Here is a 23,068-nt window from a genome sequence, read left to right on the forward strand (position 1 = left end):
CGTTTCACTGCTAAGATACAGTAGTGGCAACTTAATGACTATATGTGAGTGTGTAGTGTGTTAACTCTGAAATACATTAAGGCAGGGGTAAATGGCTAAGAACACCAAATAATGAGAATCAGAATGACATAACTGGCTTTTCTATTCGGGGGTAAAGCATTTCAACTTAGCAAATGTTACAAATGCTCAAAATTGCACAAAACCTATGGGAGGTAAGGAATACTGGATATAGTATCCTGCCTTCATGTTGCTAACAGTCTGTAGAGACAAGACATACTCACCTAGGAACAATCAGATAATGAGACGGGCTGTACAGGATTAAGCATGAAGCTGAATCGTAGAAACAGGAATTCAGAGAAGGGAGAAATCTCCAGGCAACTCATTGACTAATAATAATTTTAACCATAAAGGCATTTCCCAAAGTCCTTCAGGAAGTCCAAGAGTATTCAATGGTAACACATAAGGCAAGATCACGGAGAGATCCATAGTCAAATAGCTTTGGGAAACCCTAACACAACAAAGGTAAACATATCTTTATAGTACAGAACCTTTACTCCCAGAGCCTTTAAAAATGCAAATGCAGGGGGCACCTGGGTGGCTTAGTTAGTTAAGTGGTTAAGCATCTGCCTTCTGCTCAGGTCATGATCTCAGGGTTCTAGGATGGAGCCCTGTGGGCTCCCTGCTCAGCAGGGAGCCTGCCTCTCCCTCTGCTACTCCCCTGGCTTGTATGTGCTCTCTCTCAAATAAATAAAATAAATCTTTAAAAAGTAAATGTACAAATGCACATAATAAAACTCCCAGAGGAAAAAAAATTTAAAAATAAAAAAATGAAACTCCCAGAGGGGGAAATAATATGGAATGTGTATGTATATATATATAATTTTTAATTTCCCTATAAGTTCACTCAAGACTGAAACAGTTTTTGGAAAATAATAAGCTACAACATGAAGGAAGAACAAGCACATGAACGAGAAGGAGATGACTGTATGTAGTCATGGAAACAGAAAGGAGGAGGCATGGCGTGTACTGGAGAGAGAAGAAGAGAAGTCAGGGCTGCCTGCAGAAGGAGGCTGTCTGTCTGACCAGGAGAAAAGAGAGGCAGACTGAAACGGCTGCTCTAAACCCCTGGAGACTCTGGTTAAACAGCTGGATGATATATATTTATCAATGGCTCCAAACCTAGTTGCATATCAACTGTTTACCAGGGAAGCTTTTCAAAACTGCAAATTTACAGGCTCCACCTCAAACCAAAAAAAAAAGTCAGATGGTGCTGGTGCAATTGGCCCGCTGACCTTGTGCTGTAGGTAGTGAGTGGTACAGTCCTACCAGAGACCAGGTCCACCCAGGAAGCATTTGGAGGACACAGGTACCAAGGCTGGAGGAGCACGTGAACCAGAAGCTGGTCACATTTTGGTAAACAACAGAATTAAGAAGGCAACGGTTATGGGAGCAAGTCAGAGTAAGATTGGAGTTTTATAATTGGTAGATAAAGATTCAGGAGATGAAGTTTTAAAAGGACAGGGGGATCACATAAAGACTATTTTCATGACTCTGGTCCAAAGTGAGTTACTTAGTCCCAGCCAGTAAGTAGGCCAAATCTGAATCCAGATTAACAGAGATTCCCACGAGTTGTGTAGTTCTCATACCACGTTGCCCTTTGGAGTGCAGCTGGTATCTACCAAGTTCACCCTAAAAGAATATAACTTTCACACCAACACTCTGCTAACCTTAGTCAGCATTCAGGAATGTCGGCCTCCAAGTACAGAGTCACTAGCATGACTCATTTCATCTGATCCCTGCATTAAATGGAGTCGTATTTATACCCCAAGAGATTAAAAAATATCATATTCCTTTCGGTACCACTCAGTGCCCCAAATTCCTGGACATGAAGCCTCAATCTATCTCCCTACCACCAGGCACTCCTGATAAGGCGTTATTAATACACAGCTCCGAACCACCTCATAAAGATGTAAAGATATATTGAACAACATTCCTGAAGTTTATATGCTAAAGTCCCATCAGTCAGCTATGGTACATCAATTATCAACTAATTAGTACAGAGTGCTTATGCTGACCCTTCTGTTCTCCCTTGTAATGATTTGCCAAGTTAACCGAAAGCCGCTTTGCTCCATAGAGACTCTGAGTTTAGCAAGAGTGTTAAATAAAGTTCACCAACAATTAGCCTAGAAAACCAAAGAGAAAATGTAAGCACATTTTACTGCTTTTCCCTGGACAAATTTTCAAAAAATCCCATGGGAAGAGATGAAATATATTTGTTAAATAAGCAAAGCATTACTCTGAAAGGTGGAAGTAGCAAGCAGTACCGGCGCAGTTGGGGAACGTAGAGCTCCCTGATCAGGTATTTGTTTCCCGTGGCCCCACTCCAAGCTGAACGAGAGCATGTATCCCGGGGGACTGCAGGTACACAGATGGGCGAGATGATGCTTGCTTATGATCTAATTTAACAGGTTTATACCATGGGAGTGACCTGTGAAAATGAAGGAGTTCAAGATAAAACTGTTATACTGACTCTATAAAGACAGAACTTCCATAAATAAGAAAGGCTGGGAGCAGAGAAGGGAGGGCACACACTTTAATGAGAGGAGATTGCCTCCATTTCCCTTGATCAGGTCACATTTATTGAGCACCTTCTGTGGGCTTGGTGTTGTACAGGGCAAGTGGAGCCCCTGGCTGGTGGGTTAGTCCTCAAAGAGCTTCTGACCAGCTGGAGAGTTGTAACCAACACATGGATGAGGAAACACACTGGATCTTAAACTCAGTAGCCATGGTGCTGAGCACACAAAGTATCCAAACAAGACCAAGACCTGTGTATACAGGAGGGGGTAAGGGGAGGAGTAGGATTTGATCTGAACCTTTTGATGCTAGAGGGGAGAAGGCAGCCCAAAGAGGGCAAAGTGGTGTGGGGGCAGCATGAGCAAGGAGCAAGGATGGAAATGCTAGGGCCAGAATGGCTTCACTCACCAGCTATGTGACCTTGGGAAAGTTCCTTAAACTCTCTGTGCCTCTGCTTCCTACCTGGGAAATGGGCACTGTACTTGTACCGACCTTCATAAGGCTGTTTGGAGAACTAAGAAGTCAATGTGTGTAAAACACTTAGCATAGTATCCAGCACACAGGAAGCACTCTATGAGTTGTAGGTATTCCCAGTGTTAATGATTCCCATATTAAAGGATTATCAGGTTATACAGGACATCCAAGACCAGCCTCCCTCCTACTTCCAGCACATACAGAGATAGAACAAAGACTAAAGGCAGGAAGCCAAGTGAGGAAAATGTTGTGATGATCTCAGGGTGCGGTGCTGAGGCCCTGGGGCAGGCCGGGCAGAAGCAAATGCAGAGTAAGCCTAAATGGCCTTACAAAGAAAACAAAATATAAGGTTGTGGAAGGGCCTTTAAGAATTCTAAATCCCAGGGACAGCCCAGGTGGCGCAGCGGTTTGGCGCTGCCTTTAGCCCAGGGTGTGATCCTGGAGACCTGGGATCAAGTCCCACGTCGGGCTCCCGGCATGGAGCCTGCTTCTTCCTCTACCTGTGTCTCTGCCTCTCTCTCTCTCTCTCTCTGTTTCTCTCATTAACAAATAAATAAAATCTTTAAAAAAAAAAAAAGAATTCTAAATCCCAATTCCAGGGCCTGTTACTAGATTCCAAACCATTCTCCAAAAACCAAGATCATGTCTTCCCTAAGATGTTTCTCTCCGCAAGTCAACCAAAAGCAAAGATGCGATAGGAAATGGCAAAGCTGCCCACAGGTAGACTCCTCACTGTATGGACCAGTGGTGACTACAATTGTTGCTAGATCCTTGTCTCTGAATTACTCAATAGCTGGGAATATTGCTAGTTTGCCTTCCTCTCTCCACACTCCCTACACACACACACACACACACACACACACACACACACACACACACACTGAAGAGAGTATAGTCTAAACTACTCAATATAAACCAATGGAACTTTTTTTTTTCAGCATATAAGAGCTGGTTCAGAGGCAAAAATTCCATTTACTCCTTCTTATTAGAGATAACATCTTAGTTCTAAAAGGCAAAGCTTACACAGGCATCACCAAAAGGTGCTAGACTACCTTTGTTTGCCCTCAAACAGTAATTCCTCAGAACTGTCCAAAGAGACACATACTCTACCATAAATATTTTCTGTTACATATGCTACATGGGTTTACAAGTCCAGATGGGATGCCCAGAAGCATCAGACCCAGAGAAAAGGCAGATGATTATGGAGATTATACTTTTTTACATTAAAAACTCAGTCACCCATCTTCTAAGAACCAGACATTACCCAGCTTCCCACACCCAGAAGTCCCCCAGAGCCACTCAGGTGCCTCAGCAGCCAGATACTTTTTGCCTGTAGGGTATAGATTCTGGACTCCATGCTCCAAAAGCCCATTAGTAGCCCAGGTATATGGCAAGAAAATTTGTTGAGCTATGCTTTGTAATTTGTGCTCCTTTGTCCCAGATGGGTTATTATAAGAGAGCTAAAAGTAGATACTCTTTGATTCCATCCTCTTTCCTAGACCTGTGCAAAATCCTAAATCCACTGAGATTATCCAGGTGCTCAAAAGCTATGGGGACAGAGAAGATTGCCTCTGAGGGGGAAGTCAGGAGAAGGGGAGAGTGCTCAGCTCAAAGTCAAGGAAGGCAGAGGGTGGGGCAGAGGGAGGCATGCATAGGGAGGGTGTCCATGGCTGCATGACAAATGTACAAAGGCCAGACTCTAGGTCTGGGCTCCCAGCTCCAGCTGTTTCCTGTATCCAAGCAATGCATGGAACAGCAGACTTCTGGCCTTGGCCAAGAGGTACCTCAGCAAGAACCTGTGGACCACGAGCTAGGAAAGCTCTTGGAATGTTCTGCTCTGGACAAAGATCCTGGGGTCTTGTCTCACCCTGGCAAGGTAGTAATGACTAGGCACCCAAGCGAAAATGACTGAGGTTAGATTTCCTGCTCATCAGCAAGATGGGGTCTTGGAGTCTCATTTATTTTTATTTAAAGGCAATAATTTTAAAAACCATTTCTGGTACATGAACTGGTAAAGTGAATTACAAAAGTATTTACTAAAATACTTTTAGTGAGGGGGCGCCTGGGTAGCTCAGTCAGTCAGTTAAGGATCTGACTCTTGGTTGCAGCTCAGGGTCATGAGATCAAGCCCCACATCAGGCTCTGCACTCAGTGGGGAGTCTACTTAAGATTCCCTCTTTCCCTCTGCCCCTCACCCACTGGAGCAAGCACACACACTCTCTAAAAAATAAAAATAAAAATAAAAATAAAATATTTTCAGTGAGGATGACTGTTTAGACACTAAACTTAGCAAGATCATTCTAACTCTAAATTCTCAAAATATAGTCCATATAATTTGCCTCCAAATAAACTTATACCATCTAGTGTATAAAATCACTTAGCACTTAGAGATATGCATGTTTCAAAGTCACAGACTTTGAGAAATCAAATTATGTCTTAAGGTTGAGGAATCTGTGAGAAAATGAATCACTTTTGCTAAATTTCAGGAGTATCCGCTTGCCTTTCTTCTCTCTCATAGCAGTTAAATACTAGTCAGCCAAACCTATTCTTGTAGGTACTCATCTTGTGAAATATCTGGGGAAAAAAAAAAAGAATAATAAAAGGGAGGTATATCTTTTCTTTGTCTTCTTCTATCAAGCACACCAAGCTATCTGTGGTGAAACCATCTCAAGGTTCCAAAGAGATTTTGCTCCTTGTTCAGAATTCTAGAACCAAGAAAATGGAAAACTTCTTCCTTCACTGTTTCAACACAGTGAGTACCTTTGTTTGGAAGGATTTTCCGACTGTCTTCTTTCAAAAATGTGTCAGTCAGAATGGTTTGGGGGAGGGTGGAAAATATGGCGACTGGGACGGTGGTTATTGTACGTCAGGTAGGCCAGTGGAGGGGTGAAGATTGAGAAATCCTACTCCATGAATACTGGCTGCTCTGTCATCCAACACCAGCAACACAACGAACTGAAGTAATACCTCCGTCCCGTCCCGAGGAGGAAAGGATAAAGTCCGAAAGAAATTTGTAAAGAAGGCATACAATGCAGCTCGACTGACTTGTTTTTTGACACGTAGCCTTGAAAAGAACAATTTTGCCTCAGAGTCTTGGGAAATGCAAAATGATTTTTTTTGATAAGTTTTAACATGCATTTTACTACATGTGTGAAGAGAGCGAGGGTGAGAAAGGCCAGGTATCCAAAGACAGGGAGGCTGTCAGGTTTCTCTTTTCTGTGTCATTTTTGTTTAGTTGGTCAAATGAAAATTCAAAACCATATAATTAGATGGTTGTTTATACATGATTAAGCATGAGCTCATTGGACTTTACATGCCAAAAAGTCAGAGATGTGGTTAAGGGCAAGAAGGAACTATTAATAAAAGGAAATAAAGCTGTAATACATTTTTCACTTATGAATAAAAATAATTCAAAGGTCTCTAGATGGAAAAAGAAAGAAAAAATCAACCATGAGTAGGGGCAAGAAACCAGGTAATTTTATAAATGGTTAGAATTCATGTGATATAAAACATAAACCACTGGTACAAAAAAGCTCTTCCTCCTCTATGATCGTAATCCTATTTTTGTATCTTGTAAACATAACTCACAATGAGAACATAACAAAACATACCTGTATTATATTTCTTTAGAATTGTTCTGGGAAATACTTAAGCAAGAATATGTTGTGCATTCAAAAGAGTTACTTGTTCTCTTCCTAACTGCCTTCACCAGTAATCCCCTCTGGAGATACCAAGAGCTGTCAGCTTCCTTGTAAAAGGCAAGTATCCTTCACTGCTCACAAATGCAGAATTTTTCTTCCCCAAATGAAGTGAGCCCATCAAAATCAAGGTTAAACTGGCCATAAACTTCACACAGGTAAAGGAAATCTTCCCAGATCCCCCAGAGAATCTGTGATCATAGCTTGGGGCTTTGAAAAGTGGTGAATCAACTGCTTACAGAGATCAAACACCAAGCTCTGGATGAGGTGAGTGGGCCAAGTCTTTCATATGACAGAATGACCTGATCCAGGCTCAGCCTACTTATTCCACCTTAGGTAAGGTTTTCAAGCCACTACTACCACTTCCCCCTATTGCCAATACACACCAATAGGAGTTACCCCCAGAGGCCACCTAGGCAAATGCAAAACAAACCCCAGAGACCCTTTGACTGTGTGTCCTGTATTCTACAACCAAACGACTCCTTGGGTTGCCAATGACTGGTACTTTTGCACATCATCGTTATAGTACAGCCTACCTATCAGAATGAGTAAAGCCCATAGGAAACCCAATGTATGGTCCTTAAGACTGAAATGAAAATGAACCTACTAACACTCAAAAAGCCCACAATGCCTAAAAAGCATAAACATTAACTTTTTCAGCCTGAAAGCAACGTCTCCAAGTAACATCAGTTCCCAATCTGTCAGACAGACCTTCCATCTCAACCACCACCTCCCTCAACCCCCTCCTCTTCTCCCCTGCCCTCCCCCCCAAACCACACACACACACACACACACACACACACGAACATCAATCAGCTCTGACTCCCAGAGTTATCATCAATCCTGTACATACATACCTGCCTACTGAAACTTGAATGGAATATACTTCATTTAAAGCCATAGGACATACCACAAAATACGGACACTCCGTAAAAGTTCATTTCCAAGAAACTAAGATGATCATAGAATAATACATCCCTAAAAAAGGCACAGATATTTGAGACAAAGCACAATATTCACAACTAATTTGGCAACATTAACCCACAAGGCCTTATGTATTACCTGTGTGTCTTATGTGAAATACTAAAGGTAGTTTTTAATTGTTGACCTAATTTGGTGAAATAAAGTTCTCAACATACTCATTTAGTGTTAAAATCCACCCACAGCTGAGGGAAAAACACACTTTCACAAAAAAAATTCTTTATGAGCCAGAAATTAATGTCTTCTTGTGTGTAACATTGAAGGAAGAGGGAAAATCTTGCTAAATTAATATATATTGATTATTTGAAATAGTTTAATATCTACTATAGTTCCAGATAAGAAATGTGATAACTTATTTCTAAACAATGTGTGGCATGTAACTCAAGACCTCTTTTCATCAATAATTAATATTAATAATTAACAAGTATAAACAACAAAAATACCTCTTGGAAATGTTTCTACCCAGCCCTTTCCTCATTCCAAAGCCTGCCTGTTGCCCCCCCTTTACCCTCTATGTGGGGTTAATAACTAAACTTCCCTCCTCTCTGACATGCAACACTACCCCGCAGCAATCTTCGCAAGAATGTGTGCACAAATGCATAAGATTGAAAAGAATAAAAGTCTTATCAAAGTCACCTGAATCTAACAAACAGATTTCTAAATTAGCATCTGCGATTACAAACCCCTCAACGGTGAATTAGATTTTGCTCTAGTACAGAAATTCACCCCAAACACCTACGCTCCTACTTACAAATGGAATGTCTTATGCCTTTAATCCAGGGATTAGCCTCATAATAAAAATTACACAGTCCTCTAGATAGAAACAGCAGAAGGGGAGGATAATGCAAAAACTGCTCATTTAAAAAGAGGCCAGAGCCAATGCACCAGGATTTTATTTGGTAGTCATTCTGAAGAGCAGTCAGTTTGACTTTTGAAAACAACATTGTTTTCCTTTCTCCATGCTGTCTGCAGAATAGCATCTTCAGAGTCAAACACATCTCATACCAAAGGTGCTCCACCATCTGTCTCTTAAACTTTTCTAGCCACCTGCCCCAGCACTTGATGTCCACATTTGTAAGCCCACTGAAATTCCTCTCTTCCAGCCATTCATTCCTTGGCCAAACTGAACACTATGCAGGTAATACTCTAAGTTCCTAAAGTTCAACATCATGCTGTACTGTAAATTCTTACAGTAAATACAAATTCCACAGTCCCTGATCCCCTTGTTCCACATACCTCCAAACTCCACTCCATACATTACCATTATTCCTCCTGAAAAGTGATCAAAATCCTCAGAGGATCACCTCATGCTTAAGTTATTCATGTTCCCAGGCTGTCTGGTCACTAACATTGAGAAAGGCTGCAAGGAAGCAGCCCTCTCACTGGGAGCTTCCCTACCATAGACAGTGTCTGTTCGCGTAAAGGTGTGGGGATAAAGGTGTTTCTACCTTTGTCCTGGCTAAGGGCCTCAGACGCTGTGCAGAGTACTCTGCATAGATTTCCAGGGCTGGGGCACCCCCGGTGGCTCAGCGGTTTAGCGCCGCCTTTAACCCAGGGCGTGATCCTGGAGTCCCGGGATCGAGTCCCTCATTGGGCTCCCTGCATGGAGCCTGCTTCTCCCTCTGCCTGTGTCTCTGCCTCTCTGTCTCTCTGTCTCTCTCTCTCTCTCTCTGCCTCTCTCTCTCTCTCTCTCTCTCTCTCTCTGTGTGTGTGTGTGTGTGTGTCTTTCATGAATGAATAAATAAAATCTTAAAAAAAAAAAAAGATTTCCAGGGCTGCCTGCTCTTTGACTTCACAGTGTCTTGGTGGGCACAGTCAGGGACAGCAAGGACATTTAGCAGAGGCTGGTGTGCCAAGGAGAAAAGCATCTGACAAATGCAGCCAAGGAAACAATGTCTCCCTTCAAGTGGAAATGCTGGTGAAGTCAGCCAGCGCTGGCCGCAAAAACAATGCTGGGCAGGTCATTAACTTGCCTGGTTCAGACAGCGGCGATGAGCTCACCCACCTTTCTGGAAGTGCTATTTCAGCCGCTGAGTTTATACAAATAAAACCCATAATTTTCTAATGGCTAAACTAGGAATGTGTTCGAAAATAGCTAAGTCTCTGAGAACCCTGCAAAAGCCACACAGGGAACTCACGAAGGTGAGTCTGCGAAGGTGAGTCTGCAGTCACCTGTTCAAGTTTGCATACATCTTTATAATTGCTACATATGTATTACTTCCAAAATAATCAACCACAAAAGCAAACGGGAATTTTTTTTTAAGTTAGGTGGTTACTGCTGCATTGTTTTCTCCCTTTCTTTTTACCTTTTGCAAAAAGTAAGTTAGTCGTTAACCACACAAAGGAGTTAACATTTAACTTGAACACTGAGAGTGCTTTAGCTCGCAATCCTGCCCTTCTTTCTTATTATAGTGAAAAGAGGTTCAGGAAAACTTCTTACTAATTATCGCAGACCCTAGAGGGATCTGACTGTATCATTTTGCTTGCCACACTCACAGGAGGCCCCAGGTCCTTCACACACACCCCACTCCAGGCAGCCCAGAATTGCTGCCCACTGCGGCTCCCACCCATACCCCTACACTCCCTGTCATCAAAGATCAGCTCCCAGTGCCACCCACTCCTTGAAACAAACCTTCCAGATTCCTACTCCCTACCCGCAGGTTACAGTGCCTTCTCTCTCCTGTAAAACCACAGGTCTTGTTATTTTTGCATCTTTTGTGTTACTAATCACTTCCACCTTGGGTATTACCTACACCTATCACCCTTAACTGGCAGGTCTACAGGGATAGAGAATGTGCCTGATCCCCTAGGACGCCAGGTCTCAGCATCCTGCACAGGGCAGACGCTCACTGAGGGGACAGGTCATGCCCACACCACACACTTGCAGCATTTTAGAGGTGAGGGAAGGGCTCCAAGGAAGACAACATTTTATTATTTAAAATAGCACAGTTGCTGGGAGGCTCAGACATGGGGTGGTAGAGGGGATGCCTCTTTTCTGTTGCCCCTGCCATTCCTGAGCTGTTTTCTCCTCTCACTCCCCACTAGACAGACTACACCTCACTGAGCACACAGTTCTGCCCCATGGATGCAGCAAACTGTTGGCCTTGTCACCTTTTCTGTGAAGCCCCCTATGGAAACAGGAATCTAACACACCTCTCTCTCCTCCCCCCTCTCCTTAGCCATTCAGAAGAACCACGACAGTGGTGCAGGGGTTACCTAGACATCAACATGGTGGTCTTATTTCCTCACCAAGAACTTACAACCTTACTGCTGCTACTACTATTACTACTATTAATAAGAATAATACATCTATACATTAAAAATACATGACAGCGAACATTAATGGAAGGCTTAACTTGGTACCAGGGGCAGATGTCTGGCTCTATGCCTGGGTTAGCCCACTCACCTCACTAAACAATCCTGATTATTACCATCCTATTTCACAGAGGAAGCAATCTGAGGTTAAAAAACATAGTCACCTGAGAAAAGTGAGGAGTCAAACCCAGTTAGTCACACTCCAAAGTCACACAAGGGTGTCCAAGAGCTCATCCATTCTTAGCCATCACCCTCCATATAACTGCAGAAATACTATGAAGTGGAGAGGAGACAGGACAATTGGACACTGATCCTTCTCCCAAAACTTGAACATTCATGCACCCACAGCCTCTAACGTCTTTGTTTCCACATATAAGCAATAGTCAGGAACAATACCATAACTGATTCTGTGTAGGTATCATAAATGCTGTTGTGTGCACACATAAGCAGGGGACATTAGTTTAACCTCCATAGCAGTGGTTAAATGTCTATCATATGACCCTTCTTAATTTCAGGAATTTTGGGTGGATAAAATCAACATCCTTTGTTCACCCATTCATCCAGTGGTTAAACTGTCTGGTAGGAGCAGCTGAAACATAGATCAAGAGAATTATGGCACACACTGATGTCTGATAAAATAAGGTAAGATCTCAAAGCTGTTGGGACATTGAAGAGGATATAATAGTGATAATGACAGTGATCTTTAGGAACATAATATGAAAATACTCATCTGCATACACCTTACTACAGAAAGGATTTACTAATTTTCTCTTCATTTAACAGTCTTGAGTGCACACAATTCATCGGGATATACATAGGGATGTCAGAACATGATAGGTGTGTGTACATGCATGTACATGCACAGATACACACACATGCACACAGTCACACACACAGACAAGCACAAAGACAATGACACAATGAGTCAGGTGCAACAAGATGTGAATATGAGGTGCCCTGAATGAGCAACCTCCCACACAGTCCAACATTTTACAGGGACCCTTTCTACTAGAAATCAACCTATCCTTAGAACAATACAAATAACTTTAAATGGAGTCTTGTCTAAAATTCTGCCTCAGTAACACAAGATTTTATCTTTCAAAACTGCACCGACATAAAAGCAGAGTCTAATCAGCTATCACCTATCCCCAGGCATGTGGCTGCACTCTGCAGGAAAAATAGTAACATAAGGAGGAGAGAGACGTGGATGTATGGGTAAGTGTGGTCAGCGCTATGGAGACAAGGGATAGGCCAGAGTCAAGTCACAAGGCCAGGAAGCCAAGTTTGGTCTGTAGCTGTGCAACTGTGTGAACTTGACCAAACCATGTAGACTAAACTTCCTTGTCAAGCCTCGTTTGGTGAGATCATAAATTAAATTATCTAGCCCCCTAGCTGGGCAAAAACCATACGCTCAGTAAGTGTTCATTCTTTTCCCCCCTGCAGATCACAATGAAAACCTTTCATCTCTCATAATCTAAAAGGCTAACTTTAAACCAGAATAAATAATGAAATCATTTCAAGGACTTTCTTCATGAGAAAAGATGCATCCTTGCTCCCACCATGCTTTGAATTCATAAAATTACATGCCAAGAAGGAGTATTAGACATCATGTTTTCAACCTGGTCAAATTCAAGTCCAGAGAGATAAAGTGACTTTCCCCGGGACACACAGCTAGTTAACGGCAGAATCAGTACAAAAATCCCAGTAGTCAGGCGCCCGACTAATCTCCCTTTCTACTATATCCTACCACTTCCATGGGACTGTCAGTTATAAATGATGCTTAATGGTGCAAATACCTCTGAAGCAGTTAAAAATGTCTTTCACCTTCAAAATAGAATGAAGATGGCAGATGGCAGGCTCCTCCTACACAATGAGAATTGAATTTGGGACAGGAGTGTTCATGAAGAGATGAATAGTTGGAGGAGAAAAGGAGTAAGCACAGACGAGGGGATTAGGAGTGAAGAGGGACACAGAGACCCCCTACCTTACAAGTGTGCCTAAAGATAAGTCCCATTTCGGTCCATTAATTGAGTCTGAAAACACCCCCGGACAGATTTCTCCTTTCTTCTGTCTATAAGCTTAGAGGATACAAAAGACACCACTCCCAGATCAGACAAAATCTATGAATTTTCAGGAGGAAAGAGAAATGAGATTGTTTATCTTCAGTAGTTTAAAAAAAGAGGTTCAGTTGGAGTTTGCTTAAATCTCGTAAACCTTAGGTTTTAGCAGAATCATGGCTGACCCACAGTTTTCAGTGGGAACTGTGCCCATTTGTTTATCTGCCAAATGTAAATCTGCCATAGAACCAATATTCAGGCTGCTCTGGGACAGTAAGCATCTAGTTAAGGAATGCAGGTAAAAATCTAATTTCAACATATCAAACTTGACAGTGTAATTTTTTAAGATTCCCATCTCAAAGAAAGTTTACAAGCAATGAACGAGGCTATAAGGCAATGATTATGTCCTAGCATAGTAATAATTGCAGAACAATTGTCCAATTAGCAATCATGCACTGAGGGAGTTCCTTTGCATTGTGGCCTTACTGTCTTTGTCTCTGTTCTGAGGAAAAATTCTGCCTTCAGGAGTCTGAAATAATGAAAGGGCTCTTCATTATGTCAATGAGTTTGGATGGAGTCCCCATGGCACAGGAACCTTGCCTGGTAATGAAACACAAGAATCATCTGTTCCTAGTTAAACCTGCTCATACCCCTCCCATAGCTGGGAGAGGCCTAGTTGAAATCCCCAAGGAGAACCACTGGAAGGTGACAGGACCAGGGGCATCTGGGGTTAGGACCCTCAGTCCTCCTTGGGCCAAACTCCTCCCCTAAGGCCTCTCTAAAAAAAAAAAAAAATCTGAAAAACATCATATAAAATTCTATAAAACTCTATTTGACAAGTATTTAGGGGATGACCCATTCATACAGGTCTCATCTGCCTGGAAATTGAAGCTACAAACTTTCCCAATCCCATATCTCAACTAGTCAGCCAACCAGTAACAGTTTTTTTTCCCACTGCCCATCAAGCCTGTTATGTGCCACCTCAGCAGCTGTGAAAACTACACTTCTCCCAACACCATTCAACCATAGTGTGCTAGCCTCAAGAAGGCAGAGCATAGCTCACCCAAAAGAAAAACTTTCTAGCAAGCAGAAGTGACTTGGAAACACTCTGTAAGATACAGCTCTTGCCCCCAGAGGAATACACGGAAGGGTTGCCAGGACACTGTAGACGAGGCAGGGTGAAGAGGCCACAAGGCAAGGTTCCTAAACTCCTTGCCAACACTTTGTGACATCCCCAAAGGCTTTAAAACCCAGTGTGGAGTTCTCAATTTTTATGTAAACTATGAGAATTTTCAATACTCTCATCCAAAGGCTATTTCTTGTGCTTCTCTTCTCTCTAGGCCCCTATACTCTCTGACATGAGGCAGGTAAATTAACTTTTCTAGGTCTCAGATTTATCATCACTCAAAGGAAGGCAAGGGATTAAGGAACCTCTCAAGTCCCTTCTAGCTCAAACATTTTCTGAATAAACGCTGAGTTTACTCTCCTCACTCTCTACCAATTAAATTCCAGAAATTCAAAAAAAAAATAAAAATAAAAAATAAATAAATAAATAACTTCCAGAAATTCCATCTACCTATACAATGCAACAGAATCGGTGACAAGTTACAATGTAAATAGGGCAAAAGCAATAGATTTCTTATATATTCTCCATTATGAGTTTTAAAGTGTAAAGGGAAATTTTTTAGGTTAAAAATACCTAGGAATAGGATGTAATATGAAGAAAACTACTTTTTTCCTGAAGATATGAATAAATACAGACATATACATGTTCTGAGGTGTAAATACTAATATAGTATATTGCCTCTTCTAAACTATTTCATAACCTTAATGCATGGTTTCTCAGACTCTCATTACTGACACTTCATGCCAGATAATTTGTATGTGTGCGTGCATGTGCATGTGCGTGCATGTGCATGCACAATGCAGAGAGGCTACACTGGACATTGCAGGTTGCTGAGCAGCATCTCTAGCCTCTACCCACTAGATACCAGTAGCACTCCCCTCAGTTGTGACATCCAAAACTAAAGTCTGTCCAGACACTTCCAAATAACCGTGGTGGACAACATCATTCAGGTCAGGAGCCATGATTGATTGTGAAGTGCTCATGTACCCTTCCTTATTCACTACCTTGACAACAGATTCTGAAGTTCGTTTGGAAGAATAAACTCTACTAACTGTCCAAAAGGCTTTGAAGAAGAAAATACATGATAGAGCTAGGAAAGTGAAAATTGTGGAACACTGAAGGAAGGCTACAAAATGGAAGACAAACAGAATAGAAGCAAAAGGTCATGACCTCAAACACAATGACATTCAGCACACAATGGTATGACAAAGGAGTGGAGGATAGGAGGGTACTCAGTAAACTGTAGTGGAGCAAGTATTTACTGTTTGGGGGGTGGGGGTGGAAATCAAAGCTAAATCCTTATCACACTATTTTCTGGTTATGTATTGCTACATAACAAACCACTCCCAAATTTATGGTCTTTAAAGCAACAATTTATTATTACCTTGTATGATTTACCTAGGGTGGACTGGGCTCAGCAGCATATGCTTCTCTCATGCCCTGTGGCCAGATGTCATCTAGGGCTGAAGGGGGCTCTGTATAGACTTCTCACATGCTGACTTATCCATGGGAACACCTCAACATGGCCAGGGCATAGGACTTGGGCTCCTAACAGCATGGCAGCTGCCGTGGAAGAGGCTGTTCCCAGGCTGTTTAAAGACCATTCCTGCACAGGCACAGCATCACTTCTGCCATATACTATTGGCCAAACTAATCTTGGGTTCATCCAAATTCAAATGGGGCAAAGGAATTAACTCTACTTTGTGAGAAAGCAGCAGGGCAAAGTCACACCACAAAAGAACACATGGAATGGGAGAGATGTCTTCAGCCATTGGTGGAAAATACAATCAGCCACAATATACCAAAACAAATTCCAGGGAAATTCAGAGCTGAATATTAAAAATAAAACAACTAAAAGAAAATACATGAGTTTTTTTAAAATATATTAGGATCTGGAAGGCAAAGGTGTAACTGCAAAAATATTTTAGCTCAAAAAGCACCAAAACAAAATGAAAAGGCAAAAAGACTAATAATTTGCCAGCATTCTATGTACAAAGAGTTAAGGGCTTAACATATGCAGAGGCCTTACAAATCAATAATAAAGATAAACATTTGTATGGCAGGGGAAAGGCAAAGGACATAATCAGTTCACAAAAGAACCCAGTAGATAAGACATAAAGTAGACACTCTCAATTCTGCTACTAGATTGAGTGGAGTATAAAGTGTGATCTAACCCATTTAGGGAGCAACTTGGTAATACAACCAAGAGTATTTAAAATGTTCATTTGAAAAAAATAAAAAAATAAAAAATAAAATGTTCATTTGACCCAATCATCAACCAACATTGTAAAATTTATTTGTGAGCATACAGTTTTAACAAAAAAGAAACCAAACTTGATTAAATAGAGTATACTTCCCACACACATTTAAAAAAAAGTCTGCTGTACGTAAAAATTATATTTTCAAAGAATCTGAAACACATGGGGGAACATTCATATCAATGTGGAGAAAGAAAACACAGCACTTTATTTAGGTATTAATCACTGCTATTATCTATTACAAAATAGTTACACATGTTTATCTCCTAAAATATTAGCAATGGATATCTCTGTGTCTGGGGAATACTGGAAGGTAATTTTATTGTATTCTTTGGGTTTTTTTTCAGTATTTAAAAATTTTTCTACATAAACATGCTATTTTTATACTCAGAAAACAAAACAAAATAATACTACTTAAAGAAAAATATCAGTACTGGTAGATAAAAAACTGAAAAGGTCACATGTTACTAAGTTATTGCTGGAAGATTAGAAAGTCAAAACAGGAGAATGAACATGACTGTGCATGCTGTGACATCAGGGGTGATTACACCTAGAGCCACTGACCCACGGTCCACTTCGTCCACAACCAAGTCACTTTCTCAGGCTCATGACCTTTCTCGGGCCATTGTGTAGATTCTGCTCAGTGTGACTGCTTTAGAAATTTTTCTCTTTCCCTTTTTAATATTCAGCCCATTTGTTTTCTTTGCTAGGCTCAAAATGTTTCTGTTTCTGTCTTCACAGGCCTTTAAAATGATGAAATATTTAGGAAAAATTTGTACTCACACCAGGAAAACACTGGCTTCTGCTCTTCTTTACCCAAAGCCCTCCTGAAGTTCAGAGGATCTTGGTCAGGTAGAGCCTCTACTGTTCCTCCCAACTGGAGGGACCATGAGAATAGCAACTCCCTAGTCCCCTGGTGCTCAGACTTGAGTATGTTATCAGAATCCCCTGAAAAGCCTGTGAAAACACAGAATACTGGCTCCACCTCAGAGTTTCTAGATCAGTAGGTCGGGAAGGGGGAAGCCTGACGACTTGCAGCTCTAGTAACTTCCCAGGTGATGCTGCTGCTGGTCTGGGGACCCCCACTTTGAGAACCATGGATCAAGATCATACAACCAACTAAGCATCTTCCCACCGTGTGCTATTTATTTATCTCTATTATTCACATTAAAAATATATTATTTGGTATTTGTTGACACACCAAATCACTCACAACCCAAATAAATCCTAGGACCTCTCACTCCAGTTTCAGATGAGGTACTCCATTCAAAGAAACAAACTTGGGCAATGCATGTAAACATCACCTTTGCTGCCAGAGCTCTCTGCCATCCCCTTTGACTGGCAACTCTTACACTCTTCAGCAACCCAAAGCCTTCCTTCACTCTTGTACTCTCCCAGAGAACAGAACAAACTCTCCCTAGGGTTCCTGCAAGAATGAGGTTCTTCTTGGGGCACCTGGGTGGTGCAGTCAGTTAAGGGTCCAACTTCTGACTTCAATTCAGGTCATGATCTCAGAGTCATGGACAGAGCCCTGCATCAGGCTACACACTCAGTGAGGAGTCTGCTTGAGATTCTCTCCCGCTCTCTGCCCCTCCCTTCTGTGTTCTTTCTCTGTCTCAAATAAATGTCTTTTTTAAAAAAAAATAAGGCTTTTCCCTCTTCTCTCCTTTCTCCCACTGTTCCCTCCCAACACAAATTCACCTACACCCACTGCCATTCGTCTTCTCCTACTATTTGCTGATTAAAACCTCAGGCAGAGTGGGGTAGAGATACCCTAGGAAAGCATAGGATTTCTTTCTTTTCAAGCAACACTACATTTTCCTTAAAGAGCAAGAGGAGAGAGAACAACTCAATCAATCACACCAGCAATTAATCATTTTTGTCCCCATTACACATATACCCTTCCATCCATTCAATATCCCTTTGTTAGGTGTCTGCTGTGTAACGGGCTTTGTGTTAGGGATTAGAGAACCTGCAAGCAAAAGTGGGCTCATTCAAGAGGGTACAGGGGCAGAGGAAGCTTCGTGGACACATAGAGTAGTTGGCCTGCATGGTAGAAGTTCAAACCTGAATGTTATGTCCCTTAAAACCCACTAGCAGAAGCTGGAAATACCTTCTCCAGAGCTTAATTTCTGTGATTTTGCTCCATTAAAATGCACATGTCCTTGTTAAGGGTAGCTCCTTAAGTTGCCAAGGGTCACGCTACATGTGAGTGAAGTTTCAATCCCTTATCTGATAAGAACAGCCCTGGATATCTTAGAGAAAGACATGTAAGGATGGGAGTCTCAAGGGTACCTGAGACAAACCACATCCCTCCCTGGTTGTGGCTTCTCAGATGGGTGTCCCTGAAAGGCCTTTCCCTACCCCAGTCTGCATCTCGTCAGATGGAACCATGCAATGGTTCTCCAGCTGTGCTGTCTGAGCCACCAGTATCAGCATCACCTGGGAACTTGTTAGAAATGCAGGTTCTCGGGCCACACCCCAGACCTATGGAATCAGAAACTCTGGGAGTGGAGTGCACCCACTGGCGCTTTCTCAGGCCCTTTGGGAACTACCAACATATGCTTGAGTTTGAGAGGTACCGCCTGACACCTATTACAGTGTCTGCCTTTCCACCATTATTATGTACTGTTACCATGGGTCTTACTGGTTTGTCAGGCTCCTTTAGTGGTCTAGGATGTCAATTTCAGATAGGTGTATGAGGAAACTATAAGCTACTCATTAAGACAGACTAAGCTCTGTCATAGACTAAGCTCATTATCACAGACTACGATCTGTGATAACGGGCAGATAGTATGTGTCTGTGGCCACAAAGGAAGAGCCAGTAGCTACAAAGGAAACTAATAAAGCCATTGATAAAGGTCAATGTCAATAGCCTTGTCGTTGTAGTCTGCTTCCCCAACTGGTACAACCTGTAGTGGCCTCCAAAGCAGGAGTGGTTTTGCCTTCTTTTGCTCTCCACCGGGCATGTCTTCACATGCAGTGGAAAAGGCCCACAAGAATCCCTGTTGCACAACAAAATGTTCAACTCATGTTATTTAGCATCCTTGATCTCTCTTTGGAGGGGAAAAGGGAGGGAGGGAGGAAGATGCATATTTTTAGAACCAGGGGACGATTTATCATTCAATGAAACAGCATAGAAAGAGGCTTAAATCAAGTGTGTGGAAATAATATGTTGTTATTACTAGTCTTTACTCTGCTAAATTATAACCTATAAACCCTGCAACGCTTGACTTAAACATCCCATCCACGTTTGCAGGAAATCTAAATGGTTATTTCCTTCTTTACTGCATGCATTACAGGAGGATTTACTGTTGCTTCCACAAAGCGTATGTGATGAGCGAGCTACCCAGGATGCCAGTGTAACCAGGCACGATGGATAAGCACGCAGCCCGCATCACGTATGTATTCTGAGGGCCTTTATGTGCACTTAATTAGTTCAGCTATTGCTTTCATGGTTCATTTAGAAGCTTCATGCTTCATTAAATATCAATAAATTCTATCCTCAAAAAACCTTTTCAGTTTTTTCAATTGTCTCTTCAAGTGATAATCTTGTTAATGGATGTATATATTGCAAGTATGTCTATCAGAACCACCAAAACTCTGCATTGCCATGGTTGCAGTACCCTGAAGTAATATGCAAATCTTATTCTATAGTTTAGAACACATGCCTCATCCACACATATTTTTCTTACAGTAGGGGAAAAAAATCTTTTTTAACTTTCCCAAAACGATGCGTCTTTTAAGCTTCTATTTATATTTCGTCAAGAATGCCTACTTCTGTTTCATAAGCTCCTTTTATCCATTACATCAATTCCAAGTTCTCCTTATTGGAAAGACAGGCTTTTAGCAACTTTTCAATGCATGAAAGAGAAGTTTTCAGGAAACATGTGTTCTTCACTTCCCTGATCCATGCATCCAAAGAAGGCAGGGGTCACAACTGAGGGTTTATCCTGTCAAGTATTATAGTCGACTCTATCAGTGAACGATCTGGGCTGTTCACTGCAAGCTAAGAGCCAGGAGGTCAGCTGGGAGAGGGTCAGGATGATGAAGGAAGAGACCCATCTATCTAAGCAGAAATAGCACCTGCCAACACACCTCCCCCACCCGCCAGGTTGCGCTCGCATGTCTTCACTGCAGAGGTATCTCAAACCTGCTCAGTCAGGGAAGTTGTCACTGGCTTCCTCCTTTTCCTAGAGCACTTTGTTAACGCACCCATTATAGAACATATTATCATGTAGTATAGTTATCCATCCATTCATTCAAAAAAAATGTACTTCTAAGGATACAATGGTAAACAAGACAAGTAAGATCCGCTTTTTCGTAAAGTGTACATTCTAGTGGTGAGGAGATGCACAATAAAACAAGTGAATGAATGAATGAACAAGGTAATTTTAAATGAGAGGTGCCATGAAAGAAAGTAAGCAGGTAGATGGGACTGGGCATCATGAGGGCCAAGTGGTGACTTTGGACAAAGTACGTCAGGAAGGCCTGTGGAAGACACAGCTCATAAACCAAGATGCAAAGGATATAAAGAAAGCAGCCACTGGGAAGCTGGTCCAGCCTGGTGTGTTGGAGGTAAAAAACGAAAACCAGACTGGCTGGAATATACTCAGCAAAGGTGAGTGTGGTACCAGATAAATTTGGGGATGATTTACCAATCTTCTGACTTGAGACTATGAGCCCCCAGAAAATAGGGCGGGCCCATGTCTTACCTGAGCCTCACCTCTGGTCCTTTGTCTAGTATCTGATGCTTGGTCAACAAGCATGTGTTGAATGAATGAACTGAATGAGCCAGTTCCCAAGGTCACATATGAAAAAAACACTGAGGATATTTTTCTCTCACTTTGCACATTCTGCTTTCTCTCAGCTACTCTTTCAACATGGAGGATTACGTTCTGTCCTTTTTATGCAAAGATAACATACCATGCACTCTTACTGCTGGAGAAGGTTTTTTGGTTATTTTTCCATCAGAGATAATAAATTTGTGCCTAGAGGTCCATGAAGTTTCACTGATGGCTCGTGTAACCAAGGGTAAAATATACAGGAATGAAGAACCAGGAGTTAAAAGGCCAGCCCAATGGGGTTTCAAAAATAGCTCAGAAGAGTTCAGACTCACATCCTAGGAGCAGTTTATTTATATGGTGTTTCATTTCAGCCAGTAACAGCCAACTAAGAGTGAACATTAATATTGTCATCACTGTCATCATCATCGTCTCTTTGAACACAAACTAATACAAATGAACTTCCATAGTGAACTTTATTATCATGATGGATGAGAAGACAGAGAAGGAGACAGCCTGTTAGAAATACTTTCATTTCTACCCAACAAAACATTTTCATTCCTTCCAAAATTGCTTTATGTTGTCTCTTCCATTTCTTCCTCATCACAGGCATGGTAGATGGGAGACAATTTCTGAAAAACGAATGAATGAATGCCTCATTTCATTTCTTCACAACTCCCAGTGGGGATAAGGAATGGATCATGTTGGCACTGACAGGCTTCGAGACCACCACAAATCCAGAAAGCCAAGTGTGACCACATTGGATACGTGTGGGAAATGCAAACTCGCTGGATTTATGCACACCAGTAAAAATTCCAAAGGGGCCTGATGCCAGGAAAATGCCTTATTTTGTCAGAAAGTACATCTCCCACACAGCAGCAGGTCTGGCATAGCTTGAGCCACATGTTAAAAACAAAGCAAAGTGACATGTGATACGGGCCTCACTGCCTGATGACAGAATTCACGAGCTGTCTTCACTCTGAGCTTTTCTGGAACAAACTGAGTCCACATAGCCTAAGCCTTTTTGACAGCTTTGTCTTATTATCATGTTGTTTTCTGCAAAGTTCTTGCCTTTTAGATAACCAAGATTTATTTTTCTTATTACAATTTCAAGATTTATTCCATTACCGATTATTAAATGATCACCTCATTCTAAGGAACTCTGTACTTTCCAATCTATCCTATAGTCAAGTTAGTGTTTCAGACATAATCACCCTTTTCCAACTTCTGGAAACACGTACGTGACTTCAAAAAATATTCAAATCCACTGGTAAACCACATAGTGGCACCCCTCTTGATATTCACTGCATGGACTACACCTCAGAATCTCCATGGGTAGTCATAATATACTGGTTTTTTAAAGCCATAATTTTTTGAATGGCCTACTAAAAATCTTTTTTTTTTTTTTTTTTTTTGTTAAGTTTGTTGTTTTGTCACTTCTGTGACACCTGTTCTGACCTGTATTGTAAGAGTAAAAAGAGCTTTACTTACTCTGGGCAGAGGAATCTTGATGTCAGTTAAGTGGCTTCCAAATAATCTTTATGGATTCACTGTATTTTCTTTTTCCCCTTAGTCTGTATCTATTTGTCTATCTCCCTCTTGTCTAGCTCTGATTATTATGGTTTAGAAACAGGTGCCTTTCTTGCTGCATTAGTTTCCCAGGGCTGCCACAACGAAAGTGCCACAAACTGGTGGCTTTAAACAATCAAAATTTATCCTTTCACAGTTTTGGCTGGAAGTCCTAAACCTAGGTGTTGGTAGGGCCATGTTTTCTCTGAAAGCTCTGGGGGAAGATCTTTCC

At 41.6% G+C, this 23,068-nt stretch overlaps 1 protein-coding gene across 10 annotated transcripts in view; it reads right to left on the reverse strand.

Annotated features, from left to right (window-relative positions):
• GLIS3 (GLIS family zinc finger 3) overlaps nt 1–23,068 on the reverse strand; it is a 621,575-nt gene that overhangs the window by 312,148 nt on the left and 286,359 nt on the right. The window contains exon 1 of one of the 10 annotated variants that reach the window (XM_055311381.1): nt 8,964–8,971. The exons of 8 other annotated variants lie outside the window; for them this stretch is intronic. The gene's annotated coding sequence lies outside the window, so the exon portion shown is untranslated. Of the gene's footprint in view, nt 1–2,324; nt 2,433–8,963; nt 8,972–23,068 lie in introns of those variants that run through there. One more of the 10 variants, XM_055311380.1, reaches the window with a different exon arrangement.

The sequence above is a fragment of the Nyctereutes procyonoides genome, unplaced genomic scaffold (genome assembly GCF_905146905.1).
Source record: "Nyctereutes procyonoides isolate TBG_1078 unplaced genomic scaffold, NYPRO_anot_genome, whole genome shotgun sequence".
Taxonomy (NCBI): Eukaryota; Metazoa; Chordata; class Mammalia; order Carnivora; family Canidae; genus Nyctereutes; species Nyctereutes procyonoides.